This window comes from Staurois parvus, unplaced genomic scaffold (assembly GCF_062004578.1).
Source record: "Staurois parvus isolate SC_StPar_1 unplaced genomic scaffold, SC_StPar_1.0 ptg000292l, whole genome shotgun sequence".
NCBI lineage: Eukaryota > Metazoa > Chordata > Amphibia > Anura > Ranidae > Staurois > Staurois parvus.
In genome coordinates this window covers 3,849,266-3,863,070 of record NW_028318088.1, presented here as the reverse complement: position 1 = coordinate 3,863,070, position 13,805 = coordinate 3,849,266, and the positions used below count along the sequence as shown (strand labels likewise).

General features: G+C 43.2%; 1 long non-coding RNA gene across 1 annotated transcript in view; it reads right to left on the bottom strand.

Moving 5' to 3' along the window:
- Positions 1–665: 665 nt before the first annotated feature.
- The window catches only part of LOC149458177 (uncharacterized), a 94,380-nt gene continuing 81,240 nt past the window's right edge, over positions 666–13,805 (bottom strand). Inside the window, exons 2-3 of the long non-coding RNA XR_016313492.1 lie at positions 11,886–12,179; positions 666–1,247 (exon numbers count right to left, since the gene is read on the bottom strand). This is a non-coding gene — a long non-coding RNA (uncharacterized LOC149458177). The remainder of the gene's footprint in view (positions 1,248–11,885; positions 12,180–13,805) is intronic.

Sequence of the window (13,805 nt, the reverse complement as noted above, 5' to 3'; positions counted from 1 at the left end):
GTGGTTATTTTAAACTTTATATAGCTTTCTTTCTACACCTGACAAGACATGTTTCATACCATATTGTGAAGGCAGTTTATTATAGTACTACACAAGGGAATCCTTGGGTTCTAGGGTTTAACTAAATAGGGATTTTCATTTGAAAACTTTTACCCCATAGAGCAGGACAACCATTTAACCCAAGCTATCAACTGAGCAATATACTTCGAACCTAGCATTTGAGTGTTTTTCTCGAGGGAGGGTTCACTCTATTTTATGAAACACCCTTATGGTTCCCTGTGGGATGATCCCACTAACATGCACCAATCATTCTTTCTGTTCTGCAAGCACAGGACAGTGTAGGCCAGTAATGTTTGTTGTGCATCTTCACATAAATTGGTCTTTGACTTGTGGTTCACCTTCCAATGTAAGTGTTGTATTATCTGTGAAGTTGATACACTTTTGACATTGTTTGGGTCTAGTAACCCAACTGAACTTATTATAGTGTACTTGTAAGTGTTTTATCAAGGTTATATGATAGTTTAGGTTTTTGGCATTTTTCAAGATGTGTAACGAGAGATCACACAAACACGTGTAGGTAAAATGAAACTGTATATAACATTTAATTAAATAACAGATAAATATAACAAATTTAATAATTTTGTAAAATGTAATAAGAATGCTTATTGTAGCTATAGATTCCTTACACTAAGGAGTGCCCTGTTTCCATGAGGGTTTGGCACGATGATCAAACCAGGCGTGTGCTTCCCTTGGTATGGGATTCCGAGTTTTGGCTATAGTATTAACATAGCTGGTAACATTGAACAATCATAACACTGAATAGTAGTATTACTTTTTAAAAATGATAGCACACATTCCTGAAAGGGCTTGGTCATTTGGTCAGTTCATATTGATATTCTTATAGTATGAAGTCAGCAAAGGTAAGGCTTAGGATTCATAAAGAAAACAATGCATATTGGGACTTTATAGGTGCTTTATCAACCTCAGGAAGATACACTTACACCAAAAATTCCATAGAAATCAATATATTTTATTCCAAAAGTTAAAAAATCAGAGATTGTCCCCATGAAATCAATTTACAGACAGATGACAAATAATCAGAACTACTAGACACTTTCCTATACCAAAGTTGGTTTTTGCTATCATGTAATGAATGCAACACACTGTTGAGAAACACAACTAGGAAGGTGTCATATCCCAACATGTTTCACCGGGTAGGCTTCTTCAGGAGTTCAGGAAAGGGAACACTGTAAATACAAAAAAGCACATATAACGTATATTTATCAAATAACATATAAAATACAACATTACTGCATCAATACATCATAAATTACATAAATATTTTATACTATAAAAATTTAGCAAGGAAAAAGCTATTATTCTCTTTACCTATTCTGATGATCATCCTGAGTATGCGGCTAGGCCATGAAGAGAGGAGAAGTAGAGACAGGAAGGAGGATAGAAACACCGAGACATGATCCCACCTGAAAGCCCTAGGGCTTATTAAAGGGAGGAAGGAGATCCCTTAGCTCAGATCACACTGCCTATAGGCCAATAAAGTGCATCTGGTTACAAACCAATAACATAAATCGCCACTACCCATACATGACTCAGTAGAGACACATATATCCAACAATCTCTTTGACTAATGCAGGCCATAGATGAGGAGAAAACCGGATGATTTTTCTTAAAAAAAACAAAAAATCGGTCGTTCAATTGGCCGACGTTACCAGGAAAAAAAACGGCCGATTTTCATCCTGTCTACAGGCGGCAAAAAAAGTCTCTGCAGAGAGCTCCGCTATTTCTTTGACAGTTCTTTGACATTTATAGCGGCTGCAACATTGTATCTATTTGTATCCATTTCGGATACAGATGTTTTTATTCGGAAACAAATAGATACAATGTTGCAGCCGCTATAAATGTCAAGGGGCTGGAAGGACAGAGTGGAGTCTAGGATGACACCTAGTACTCTGGCTTGAGGGGTTGGACTGATGGTGGTGTTGTTGGTCTTGATGGAGAAGTCTGGGGGGGAAGCGCGGGCTGGGGGTAAAATAGGAGTTCAGTTTTGGAAAGATTTAGTTTGAGGAAGTGCAGTGACATCCAATCTGATATGTCGCTCAGTAGGCTTGTGATAAAGGCGGAGACTGAGGGGAGGGGCAGAGAGATAGATTTGCGTGTCGTCGACATAGAGATGGTAGTTGAAGCCGTGAGAATGTATCAATTGGCCAAGGGAGGAGGTGTAGATGGAGAAGAGAAGGGGCCCGAGGACAGAACCTTGAGGGACCCTGACAGAGAGGGGGAGTGAAGAGGAGGCAGCAGCATTATAGGTAACACTGAAGGAGCGCTGTGATAGATAGGAAGAGAGCCAGGAGAGAGCAGAGTCTCTGAGGCAAAGAGAGTGTAGTTTTTTGAGGAGGAGGCGGTGGTCAACCATGTCAAAAGCCGCAGAGAGGTCGAAGAGTAGGAGCACTGAATAGTGGCCATTAGTTTTGGTGGTTAGCAGGTCGTTGGTGAGTTTGAGTAGGGCAGTTTCGGTGGAGTGTAGGGGGCAGAAGCCAGACTGTAGGGGATCAAGGAGGTTGTTGTCGGTGAGGTGGGAACTCAGGCGATTATAGACTAAGCGCTCTAGGAGTTTGGATGTAAATGGCAGTAGGGATATGGGTCTAAGGTTGTTCAGGTCGGTGGGATCCAGGGAGGGTTTTTTAAGTATGGGAGTGATGTGCTCGTGCTTTAGAGGGGAGGGGAATGTGCCAGTAGAGAGGGACAGATTAAAGATGTGAGTGAGGGAGCGTAGGATGGAGGAAGAGGGTGATCGTAGGAGTTGTGAGGGGACAGGGTCAAGGGGGCAGGTGGTGAGCTCTTCAGTAGTAGCGAGATTGAAGGAGTGGAGTGTTGAGGGGGTTTTAGTGTGAGGAATGCTAGGTGGGGTGGAAGTCTGAGCAGTGGCGAGGTCGAAGGAGTGGAGTGTTGAGGCGGTTTTAGTGTGAGGGATGCTAGGTGGGGTGGAAGTCTGAGCAGTGGCGATGTCCCTATGAATTGCGTCGATCTTGTTTTTGAAGTGGTTGGCAATCTCGTGGGCTGTGAGTGAGGTACTGGGTGGAGGTGGGGGTGGAGAAAGTAGAGAGTTAAAAGTAGAGAAGAGTCGGCGAGTACTGGAGGAGAAGGTATTAATGAGGGTAACAAAGTAGGCTTGTTTGGCAGCGTGAAGGGAGGAACTGTAGGTTAGGAAGGCAGATTTATATCAGGTGAACGCTTGTTGGGATCTGGTTTTGTGCCATAGTCGCTCCAGTGCACGACTGCGTCGTTTGAGATTTTTGGTACGGTCAGTCTGCCAAGGTTGTAGTGGTCGGGGTCTAATGCTTCGTGTTGTTGGGGGTGCTAGCGAGTCTAGAGCAGCTGATAGCGAGTTGTTATAAACAGTAGTGGCCAGGTCAGGGCAGGACAGGGGAAGGATACTGTCGTAAAGTTGGTCAGCTGCAGAGTGGAAAGGGGCAGGGTTCAAGTTGCAGAGGTTTCTGCTGGTGATAGTTTGACGTTTGGAGGGATAGGTGTTTGAGGACAATGAGACGGAGAAGGTAATGAGGTTGTGATCAGAGAGAGGAAAGGGGGTGTTTGTGAGGTTGTAGGGAGTGCAGAGATGAGAGAAGACAAGGTCCAGGGTGTTCCCGTCGGAGTGGGTGGTGGACTGTATACACTGTGCGAGTGCAAAAGAAGAGGTCAAGTGGAGGAGTTGGGATGTAGCTGGGTTATTGATGTTGATAGGGATGTTGAAGTCTCCAAAGATGATGGTGGGTAGCTCGGAGGAGAGAAAGAAGGGTTGCCAGGCGGAGAAGTCGTCAAGAAAGAGGGACACGGGTCCAGGAGGCCAATAGATTACTGCAATTCTCAGAGAGATTGTAAAGAATAGCTGGATGCAGTGGGCCTCAAAGGAGGAGAAGGATAGAGAGGGAGGGTTTGGGAGGACTTGGAAGGTGCTCTGCGGTCACAGGAGCATACCAACCCCACCACCTTTTCGACCGCTGGGTCTGGGTGAGTGGGTCCAGATGAGAGCTCCATAGGAGAGTGCCACAGGGGAGGTAGAGTCAGTAGCTTGGATCCAGGTTTCGGTGATTGCTAGGAGGTTAAGGGAGCGGGAGACAAAGAGGTCGTGGATGGCAGTGAGTTTGTTGCAAACCGATTGGGTGTTCAAGAGTGCACATGAAAACGGGAAGGTGGTTTTGGGGAGCAAAGGGACAGGTATTAGATTGAGGGGGTTGCAGTAGTTCGTGGAAGTAAGAGGGTGCCTTGTGTGTGGGCGAGGTGGTGGAGGACCAGGGTTCAGGGAGATGTCCCCAGCGGTTAGGAGAAGAGGGGTGAGAAAGGTGGCATGGGAGCGGGATGTACAAGAGCTGTATGTCTACCAGTGATGGCTTTCGGGTCAGTGGGAGAGTGGAGTATCAAGAGGAGGTGGTGAGAGTCGTAGTAGGGAGATGGAAGTAGTGAAGGTGTGATGTACAGTTGTTTGGGAGGAGCAGAGAGATATAGAAGAGAGATTTTGGGAACTGAGGAGAGGAGTATGAGGAGGAGGAGTAAAGGAGGCATTTTAGGAAGGTATACGGAGTGGCGGTCAAGTGTGGTGGAAAGTTTCTCAGGGTGCTTGATTGCAGATAGTCTAGCGTGCAGTAGAGTATCTCGTTGTATCTTCCTGCAGCTAGAGTTCTCGTGCTTAGGTTCAGGATGGGTTGAGTTCAGTTAGATAAGTTGTGATCAAGGGTAGTACTGGCCCCAGGGGATCCATGGTGCCCAGCGCCGGTGCAGGGGGTAGTAGCATGGTTGTAATCAAGCTACAAGTTCCAGTTTGTGCAAGTCCCAGATTGTAGGGTGAGGTTTGGCTTAAGGAGATGAGGGGTGGACGTCAGCTGTGGAAGTGTTTCCCAGGTGGTGGAGTTGAGATTTAAAAAAGGTTGTGAGGGGTGGACATCCGCTGTGGGAGTTGAGTGTAGTAGGGGCTAGGGGACCATGGAATCAGCAGTCGGGCCCTCTCCCACACTGACTGTACTCATGGGGGGTAGACAGATGGGCTTCAGGTCCGTGCAGGGTCGCGTCGTGGTAGGCGGTGGTAGGCCTCACCAGGCCGAGATCATCTGCTGGGCTCGACAGCGTGGAAATAGGCCCACTTCGGTTCACTCTTTCAGGTTTGGATGAGGATGTGCGAGTGAAGCCCCTTTAGGCCAGCTTCAGGCTCCCTTCGGATGTCAGGGGGGGGTGCCGTGGTAGGCCGCTGCAGGCCCTGCCAGGCCAGGTGCTGTGGTAGTGTGGTAGGCCTCGGCCTAGGTGGCACTGGTCTCTTGCTCCTTCACACTGGTCTCTTGCTTCTTCACGGCGCGGGTAGGGTTGGGGAGACCACTGGTGTCCTCCCCCTGCCCTCAGCTACCCGGGCGGTTAGGTTATATGGTGGGGGCTGAGTGGTGTGGTTGGCGGGCCTGGCGGTCTATGTAGCAGTGGGCCCTGCTGGGTTGGTGTGATGCGGGGGGGTGCTGCGGGCTCTGTTAGGACAGGTGCCTGAATTGTGGTCGGTGGGAGGCGGCGGAGTTGTGGGCAGTGGGGAGGCTCATACGGCCGCACTCCCTTCACAATATGTATCCTGGAGCCTGGATATGATTCACAATATGGATCCGCGGCTCAGCGGGCCCTGCATGGACGGGCGCTGCTGCGATGGGGCTCCAGTGGGGAGGCAGCGATGGAGCAGTGGGGAGGCTCGGGCGGCCGCTCCTTGTTCTCGGTGTGCACTCGGAGCTTGGCGGGCAGGCTTGGCGGTGGCAGGCCGCGTCTCGGTAGGCCCTGCATGGACAGCGCGTGGACGGGCGCCGCAGCGATGGAGCTTTGGGCCACGCGGCGTGAGGTCGGACCGGCACCGCTCCCCCCTCCAGGTAAGGGAAGGGTAGGGGAGACCTCCGGTGGGCGCCGTGAGCCCGCTGCTCCCGGGGTTGGAGGGCGGGAGCGAGCAGGAGTGCGGAGGCGACCGGAGATGTGACATATGCTGCTGCTCCGGTCGCCATTTTAGCCATATCAAGAACCACTCTTAGCAAATTTCCATGCTCACAGTCATATATACTAGAAAAAATAAAGAGAGGAAAATACTTCAAAAAGGTTGCCAATCAAATGCATGAACCATCCATAGATATAAAATTAAATATGGTCACTGGCAGACCATTTAATTAAGTACCCTTAGAATAAAACAGCCAAATGAAAATATTAGCTGTCATAGTTCTGGAGTCTACATAACATGCCATCAATTATCCATCAATATAAATAAAAAATAGCATAGCCCAAAAAGCTTTATAAAATGAGTTTGATTCCAGGTGGTACATAGAGATACTCCTGCAGTCATTCAGATATCCCTGCATGTAACAACCCAATAGTGCTAAATAAATATATGACATATATATTTATGAGCTGCTAAGTAGCACTTACCCATAATAACATAGTCATCTGTTTACCTCTGCAATTTCATCAAAATAGTTACCACTCACTCCAGAGACACAGTTCAGCTGTCCAAGAAATTTGGCTTCAGTTTATATGTATGGGTAGGATACTACCCCCCTCCCCCAGCCACACTGCAAATGTTGTGCATTAAAGCTAGCGGCATTCCTGGATGTGCCACCACACATGCTTCAAAAGTCTGTGCATGCCCAATAATGGACAGCACGCATGCGCAGTGGTAGCGGGACGGACAGAAGCCTCCAACCACTGAGTGAAGTCACTTCAAATGCCAGTCTGCCCAACCTCCATCCACAAATGAACATCAAGGTGCAGTGTCTGGAGGTTCACTGTATTGATTACTTGTCCTCTTTCTGTAAATTGAGTTTATGGGGACAATGCCTGATTTTTTTACTTCTGGAACAAAATATATTGGTTTTTATGGAATTTATGGTGTATTGTATCTTTCTGAGGTTGTATAAAGTCCCAATATGCATTGTTTTCTCTATTTGCCTTTCTAGTGGGGGATGTAGTGCTGATGGATCAGTGGTACTTGTCACTAGGCTTAGGATTTACTGTGAGATATTGGTGAGCCAATAATAATAAGGAAATATGAAATAAAGCTTTGTTTATGTACTAATTATTAGACTTCAATTTTTCTCCACTCTATCTACCTTCTTTTCTGGACCAGCAAACTGCCAGGATGTAGTGAGAGATTGCTTATTTTTCTTGACACAGCTCCCAGGCTCCCCTGGAATTTTTCCATAAGCAATTGTACACAGTAGCCTATATGTTGAATATTCCACCTCCTCCATATTTACTCCACTGGCACCCCTCTTTAATAACCCTATCTTACCACCAGGCCTAGACTCAAAAGTGATGACTGAATAAAGACCTATATAGAATAGGGTATAATACCACCCCTATGAGACCCTTGACAATTAAACATTGTTTAGACAAATTAGACATACCCCATACTGAAATATTTAGGTATCACCAGATGCACCATTTATGCATTCTATTAAACCACACTCAACTGGCTAAACATGCCTCACCTTCTATGTGCTCAAAAGGTGGGTCAGAGGGGTAGAATCTCCACAACATATGAGCTTCTATTGGGAGATTCAAGCAAGTTGTCATATATGATGGCTTGGGACAGATCCTATTGACACTCCACTAACTGAACAATGGCACATGCAAAGCATATATTCATAAAAGGGCATATTAGGTGTCTCTCTTACAGGGGCTAACTTGAAGGTTCTAACACAATGGTATCTGGTCCCCTCCAGGCTAGCAGTATTGTACCTGGGGTTCTCGCCATTATATTTTAGAGTTTATAATCATTTCAGTACAATTCTCAACATTGTGGGAATTTTAAAAAATTAGGGGATTCTGGTATGGTCTCTTTTCCCTTATTTAGAGTCACAGCCTGAAAGATCCCAGTAAGATCACTGAAAGATCCCGATATTGCACTACTCAATCAGTCAGTCAAAGACATACCCCGCAGCTCCCAAGAGGTTAATCTTTTTGTATACTGCCCAAAGCTAGAATTTCCATTGCAAGAGAATTGAAAACTCCCAATATTTCTCACTTTAATGAAAACTAAAATCTCTTGAATTGTGACCCATGAAACATTAGCAAGAATTCTAAACAAGAAGAAAAACAACAGTTTGAACATCCTTATCCTTCAGTGTGGACAGTTTACATTTATAGTGGGCATTCTTCAGTTGCTCTTTTGCACAGATCTATTTTTTTCATCCATTGTACAATGTCTTAGTGGAACAGTTCTATCCGTTCATAGACCTAGGGTAGCACAGTAGGTAAGGGAGTCACAGAAAAATCATTATTTGATGAAAGTTTTAGAAGGCACAGTATTGGACCCAGATCTTTTTTATTGTCTAACTCCTGAAGAGCAGTCCTGTTGCCCCGTGGGCATGGTTATCCAAGAAATGGCATGCCCCATGAACTGCTTGGTGCATGACACTGATGAATATGGGTCACATTTGCACTCTGATGGTAGTTTCCACTGATATACTGCTGTAGGGGAAAATCTGTTACCTCCATGGAAGATTTCAGTTGCATAACAACCTCACATCCATCACAGTCCTCCTTGAAGGAAGAATCTCCATGCAAACTAAACAGGGTGCATTGTTGCTCCTTTAGAACTCTGTGTCTGATTGCGCTTAGCAATGTCTTATATAATGGACCTAGAAACATTATAAGGGAAATTTACTAAAACTGGAGCACTCACAATCAGTGCAGCTGTGCATGGTAGCCAATCTCTAACTTCAACTTGTTCAGTTACGCTTTGACAATAAAACCTGGAAGCTGAATGGTTTCTGTGCAGAGCTGCTTCACATTTTGCACTGTCCAGTTTTAGTAAATCAACCTCATAGTCTCCCCTCCAAATGACAAACACATTGTCAATAAAACAATACAAAGCTTTGCCATACAGATTAAATAAAGCATTAGTGTACACAAATTTCTGTTCAAACGCATCAATGGATTTGTTGACATGTAGGCAAAGATATGTGAGCCCTTGACTGCACCACTTAATTATAAAAAGTAATCATCTTGAAAAAAAAAAAAGAAAAAAAAAAGATTTTCAGGTACAATCTGTAATATCGGCAAGCAACAACCTATCTGTCATAAAAGGTAATAACATTTCAACTGCTTTTATTCCTTGGGTATGTGCTATAAAGGTATATAAACTAGCCATATCCCAAGTGGATAACAAAAACTTGAAAGGTTGTTGCATATGCCGCAACTTCAGAAGGAAATCAGATATGTCTCTCAGTAATGAATTGCCCTTAGCAACAAGCAGGGAGATAATCTTCTCCAAGTAGATAGCTAACAAAGCACACAAGGAACCCCTTCTGCCTAACACAATTAGTTTTCCATGTGAGAACAGGGGATTCCTGTGTATTTTAGATACATCACAGGTGTAATAGGACAATTTTCAATAAAATTTGTTATATTGGTTTCATCAGTCAGACCTAGCTTAGATGCAGATGTTATCAACTTTTCACTTTTCTTAGTCACTTTAAATGTAGGATTAGAAGACAATTAGTTTATAAACCTCAATATTTGTCTCATTGGCACAATCCATAGAGTTCATCACAACTAAAGATCCAACCTTATCTGCTGAATTTCTGATTATTCTTAAGCAAGCATTATATTCATGTCTATGAACATTATAGCATTTCTTGCCACATAACATTATGAATGAAAATTTCCACAGATGAGTATTGAGATGATAGTGAGGTCCCCCCCTCACCAGAATACACTGATAAGCACTTGTAGCCATTGGCTGCAAGAGTGATTGGATGCTGTTTTTTCTGCCAAAAGCCGGTCATTAAACAGGGTTCTTTTGGACAGACTGCAGTACACGTTGACTGAACCAGTCAATTTTCAAACAGTGTGTACCCAGCTCTATAATCCCTTATACATTTTAGTGAAGTTTGCATAAAGCAGGGATTTTGGTTCACGCACCCTTTTAGCACCTAATGGGTTATATGTGTATATTGCTATTTGGATTTAGGCACAGACACTTCTTATCTCTGTTGCAATGCAGGTCCATGACCAGACCTGAATCTGTAGCTCTCCTACATCTGTGTCTTATCTGCAATATATCTACTGATGTATGCTATAAGCACGTAAGTATTTTGCATATTGCAGAGTAGAGCAGGGATTGGCTAGAGAGGGATTACTTTCATGCAGTTGGTCAGCTTAAACATGTACTGCAATGTGAGAAATATAGAAATGTGTAAGGGTATAACAGTGAGTAGAAGGCTGATAAAGATTTTTGAGTGCTCCTGTGATCACACCCCTTTAGCACCTGATGGGTTATATACAGTATATGTGTAAAGCTATTTGGATTGGTGTACAGATGTAACTTGTTTCCTCTCAAAATACAATATACACACTGGAATGCAAATCCAAAGCTTATATTTTACAGCCTTGGCCAAAATTTTTGAGAATGACTCAACTATTAATTTACCTGCAAGAAAACACATGCAGTCATCATTGCTTTGCACAAAAATGGATTCACAGCCAAGGATATTGCTGCTATTAAGATTGCACCTAAATCAACCATTTATTGGGTCATCAAAAACTTCAAGAAGAGAGGTTCAATTGTTGTGAAGAAGGCTTCAGGGCGCCCAAGAAAATCCAGCAAGTGCCAGAATCCTCTCCTAAAGTTGATTCCACTGCAGGATCAGTGCAGAGCTTGCTCTGGAATGGCAGCAGACAGGTGTGAGTGCATCTGCATAGTGAAGTGAAGACTTTTGGAGGATGGCCTGGTGTCAAGAAGGGCAGCAAAGAAGCCACTTCTCTCCAGAAAAAACATCAGGGACAGACTGATATTCTGCAAAAGGTATAGAGATTGGACTACTGAGGACTGGAGTATTTTCTTTGATGAACCCCCTTTCAGATTGTTTGGGGCATCCGGAAAAAATCTTGTCCAAAGAAGAAAAGGTAAAAGCTACCATCAGTCCTGTGTCATGCCATTAGTAAAGCATCCTGAGACCATTCATGTGTGTGGGTGCTTCTCAGCCAAGGGAGTGGGCTCACTCACAATTTTGCCTAAGAACAAAGAATGGTACAAAAACCTCCTCCGAGCACTTCTCCCAACCATCCAAGAACAGTTTGGTGACAAACAACGCTTTTTACAGCATGATGGAGCACCTTGCCATAAGGCAAACATGATAGCTAAGTGGCTTGGGGAACAAAGCATTGAAATTTTGGGTCCATGGCCAGGATACTCCTCAGACCTTAATCTCATTTAGGACTTGTGGTCAATCCTCAAGAGGTGGGTAAACAAAAAGACCCCACAAATTATGACAAACCCCAAGCATTGATTATACAAGAATGGGCTGCCATCAGTCAGGATGTGGCCCAGAAGTTGAATGACAGCATGATGCCAGGGCGAACTGCAGAGGCCTTGAAAATGAGGGTCAACACTGCATATATTGATTCTTTGTATAAACTTAATGTAATTGTCAATACTAGCCTTTGGCACTTATGACATGCTTGTAATTATACTTCAGAATACTATAGTAAAATCTGGCAAAAAGTTTTAAAACCACTGAAGCAGCAGACTTTGTGATAATTATTATTTGTGCCATTCTCAAAACTTTTGGCGAAGGCTGTACAATTGTCTCAGGAGGATATAAAATGTATTTATTTCCACTTTTGCCATGTTTGGGATTAACACCAATGTTTTCTTTGCTACATGTCCCCATTCACATGGCATAACTTTAAAAAAAAAGTAAAAACATAGAAGAGTGACAAAGTGACCCATCAAGTCCGTCCCATTTTTTTTAATTTACATATTTTTGATTGACTGTTGATTGACTCACTACCTCTGATGGAAGTCTAGTCCAAACATCAACTACTCTCTTGGTAAAAAAAATATTGCCACTTACCTTAATAAAAATGGCAGCTTTCCTTTTTTAGATGTTTTATTCTGGACACTCCAGCAAGGAAAAATCTTAGGTAGTTCTCTCTGTTTATGAGAGGGGTTGACAGCTGTATTTGTCATAATTAACCCTGTCTGAGCTGCGCAGGCAGATCGTATTGACACATTGTAACAAAGGGTTGAAGGTGTAGAGACTGTGCTTCTTGCATTGCATTTTAATGAGGGCAGCTTTGGGACAGGCTCACTCTAACAATGTTCAAAAAAAATCTTGCAGTCAGCCATGACATCTTCTGAGAAACATCTAAAAGGTAAGAAATACAGTATTTCATGAAAACATTTTTAGGCATGCTTCTTGAATGAGAACACACAACAAACATAATGGGGTTCTCTCAAAATTGACTGTAAAAGTACAAGTAAATGTTTTAAATTCTTAGCCAGAACCTGTCAAATGTTTAGCTTGCTAACTGAATTTCTTAAAGTGGTATCTGGCAACTGAACACTGAAACCTTCCAATGGTTAATGAGCATTGTATTGTCATCAAGGCTGTTGTTAGCACTTAGATAATCACACTGATACCCAGAGAATGGGCATACCATAAAGGATTTATGAACGTTCCTGTTTCTGTAATGCTTCAGACCCAGGTTAAGTTAATCCATTAACAGTTACCTGTCAGGCAGTAAAACTGCTAGCACAGGTCTAATAAATACTGCAAAGCCATTTAGATCTGACCTACACTGATAGCCTGAGTTACTTGACTTGCAAATTGCCCCTCTTAAACTCACACTGTTTAAAATTTACACGCAATTCATAAATGTTATGCTATGTTAATAACAAGCATCTATCTGAACATATCAGTAACTGCAATCTGATACTGAATTTGACCAGGCTACTATACACAGGAGGCAGAATAGATGCATTCCATCCCTGTATAGTCTGTACATCTGAAGTAACTTTTCCTCAAAGGAATGGTAACTGCATTATGCACAATAATATATGTTTTAGCAAATACAATAAAAATGATGACTGCATTCAGAAAATTTGACAATGTGGGAGGATTTCCTAGAATATTTAAAAAATGTCAGCACTCCCCACCCCTAACACTTGTGATGGGGTGGAAGAAGGGCTCCCTCTTTAAGGTCCACAAAAAGCTGTTGCAACTGCAGCTTGACAAATCTTTTTTATCATCAAAACCCAAAACATCTGGGAAAAGTAATTTTTTAGGAAAGCCGATGACTTGGAATTCTCAGACCAATGTTATCCTCTCTTGTCTTAACTCTGCCAGAACCCAAAGAACTTAGTACTTTTCATTCTTAATCATTTTGTTTTACAGTTGCATTAATATATCTATACTATTGTAATGCCTTTTTCTGTAAATATTTTTATGTACACTGCTCAAAAAAATTAAAGAATCACTTAAAAACACATCAGATCTCAATAGGGAAAAATATCATGCTGGACATCTATACTGATATGGACTGGGTAATGTGTTAGGAACGTAAGGGTGCCCCATCGTTTGATGGAAATGAAAATTATCAATCTACAGAGGACTGGATTCAAAGACACCCTGAAAATCAAAGTGAAATGAAAAAAAGTATGCAGCAGGCTAGTCCATGTTGCTGAAATTTCATTGCAGCAACTCAAAAATGGTACTCAGTAGCTTTTATGGCCCCCATGTGCTTGTATGCATGCCTGACAATGTTGGAACATGCGCCTAATGAGATGACAGATAGTGTCCTGGGGTTCCTCCCAGATCTAAACCAGGGCATCACTGAGCTCCTGGACAGTCTGAGGTGCAACCTGGCAGCATCTGATAGACCGAAACATGATATCCCAGAGGTGTTCTATTGGATTTAGGTCAGGTGAGCGTGGGGGCCATTCAATGATATCAATTCCTTCAACCTCCAGGAACTGCCTGCATACTCTGCCT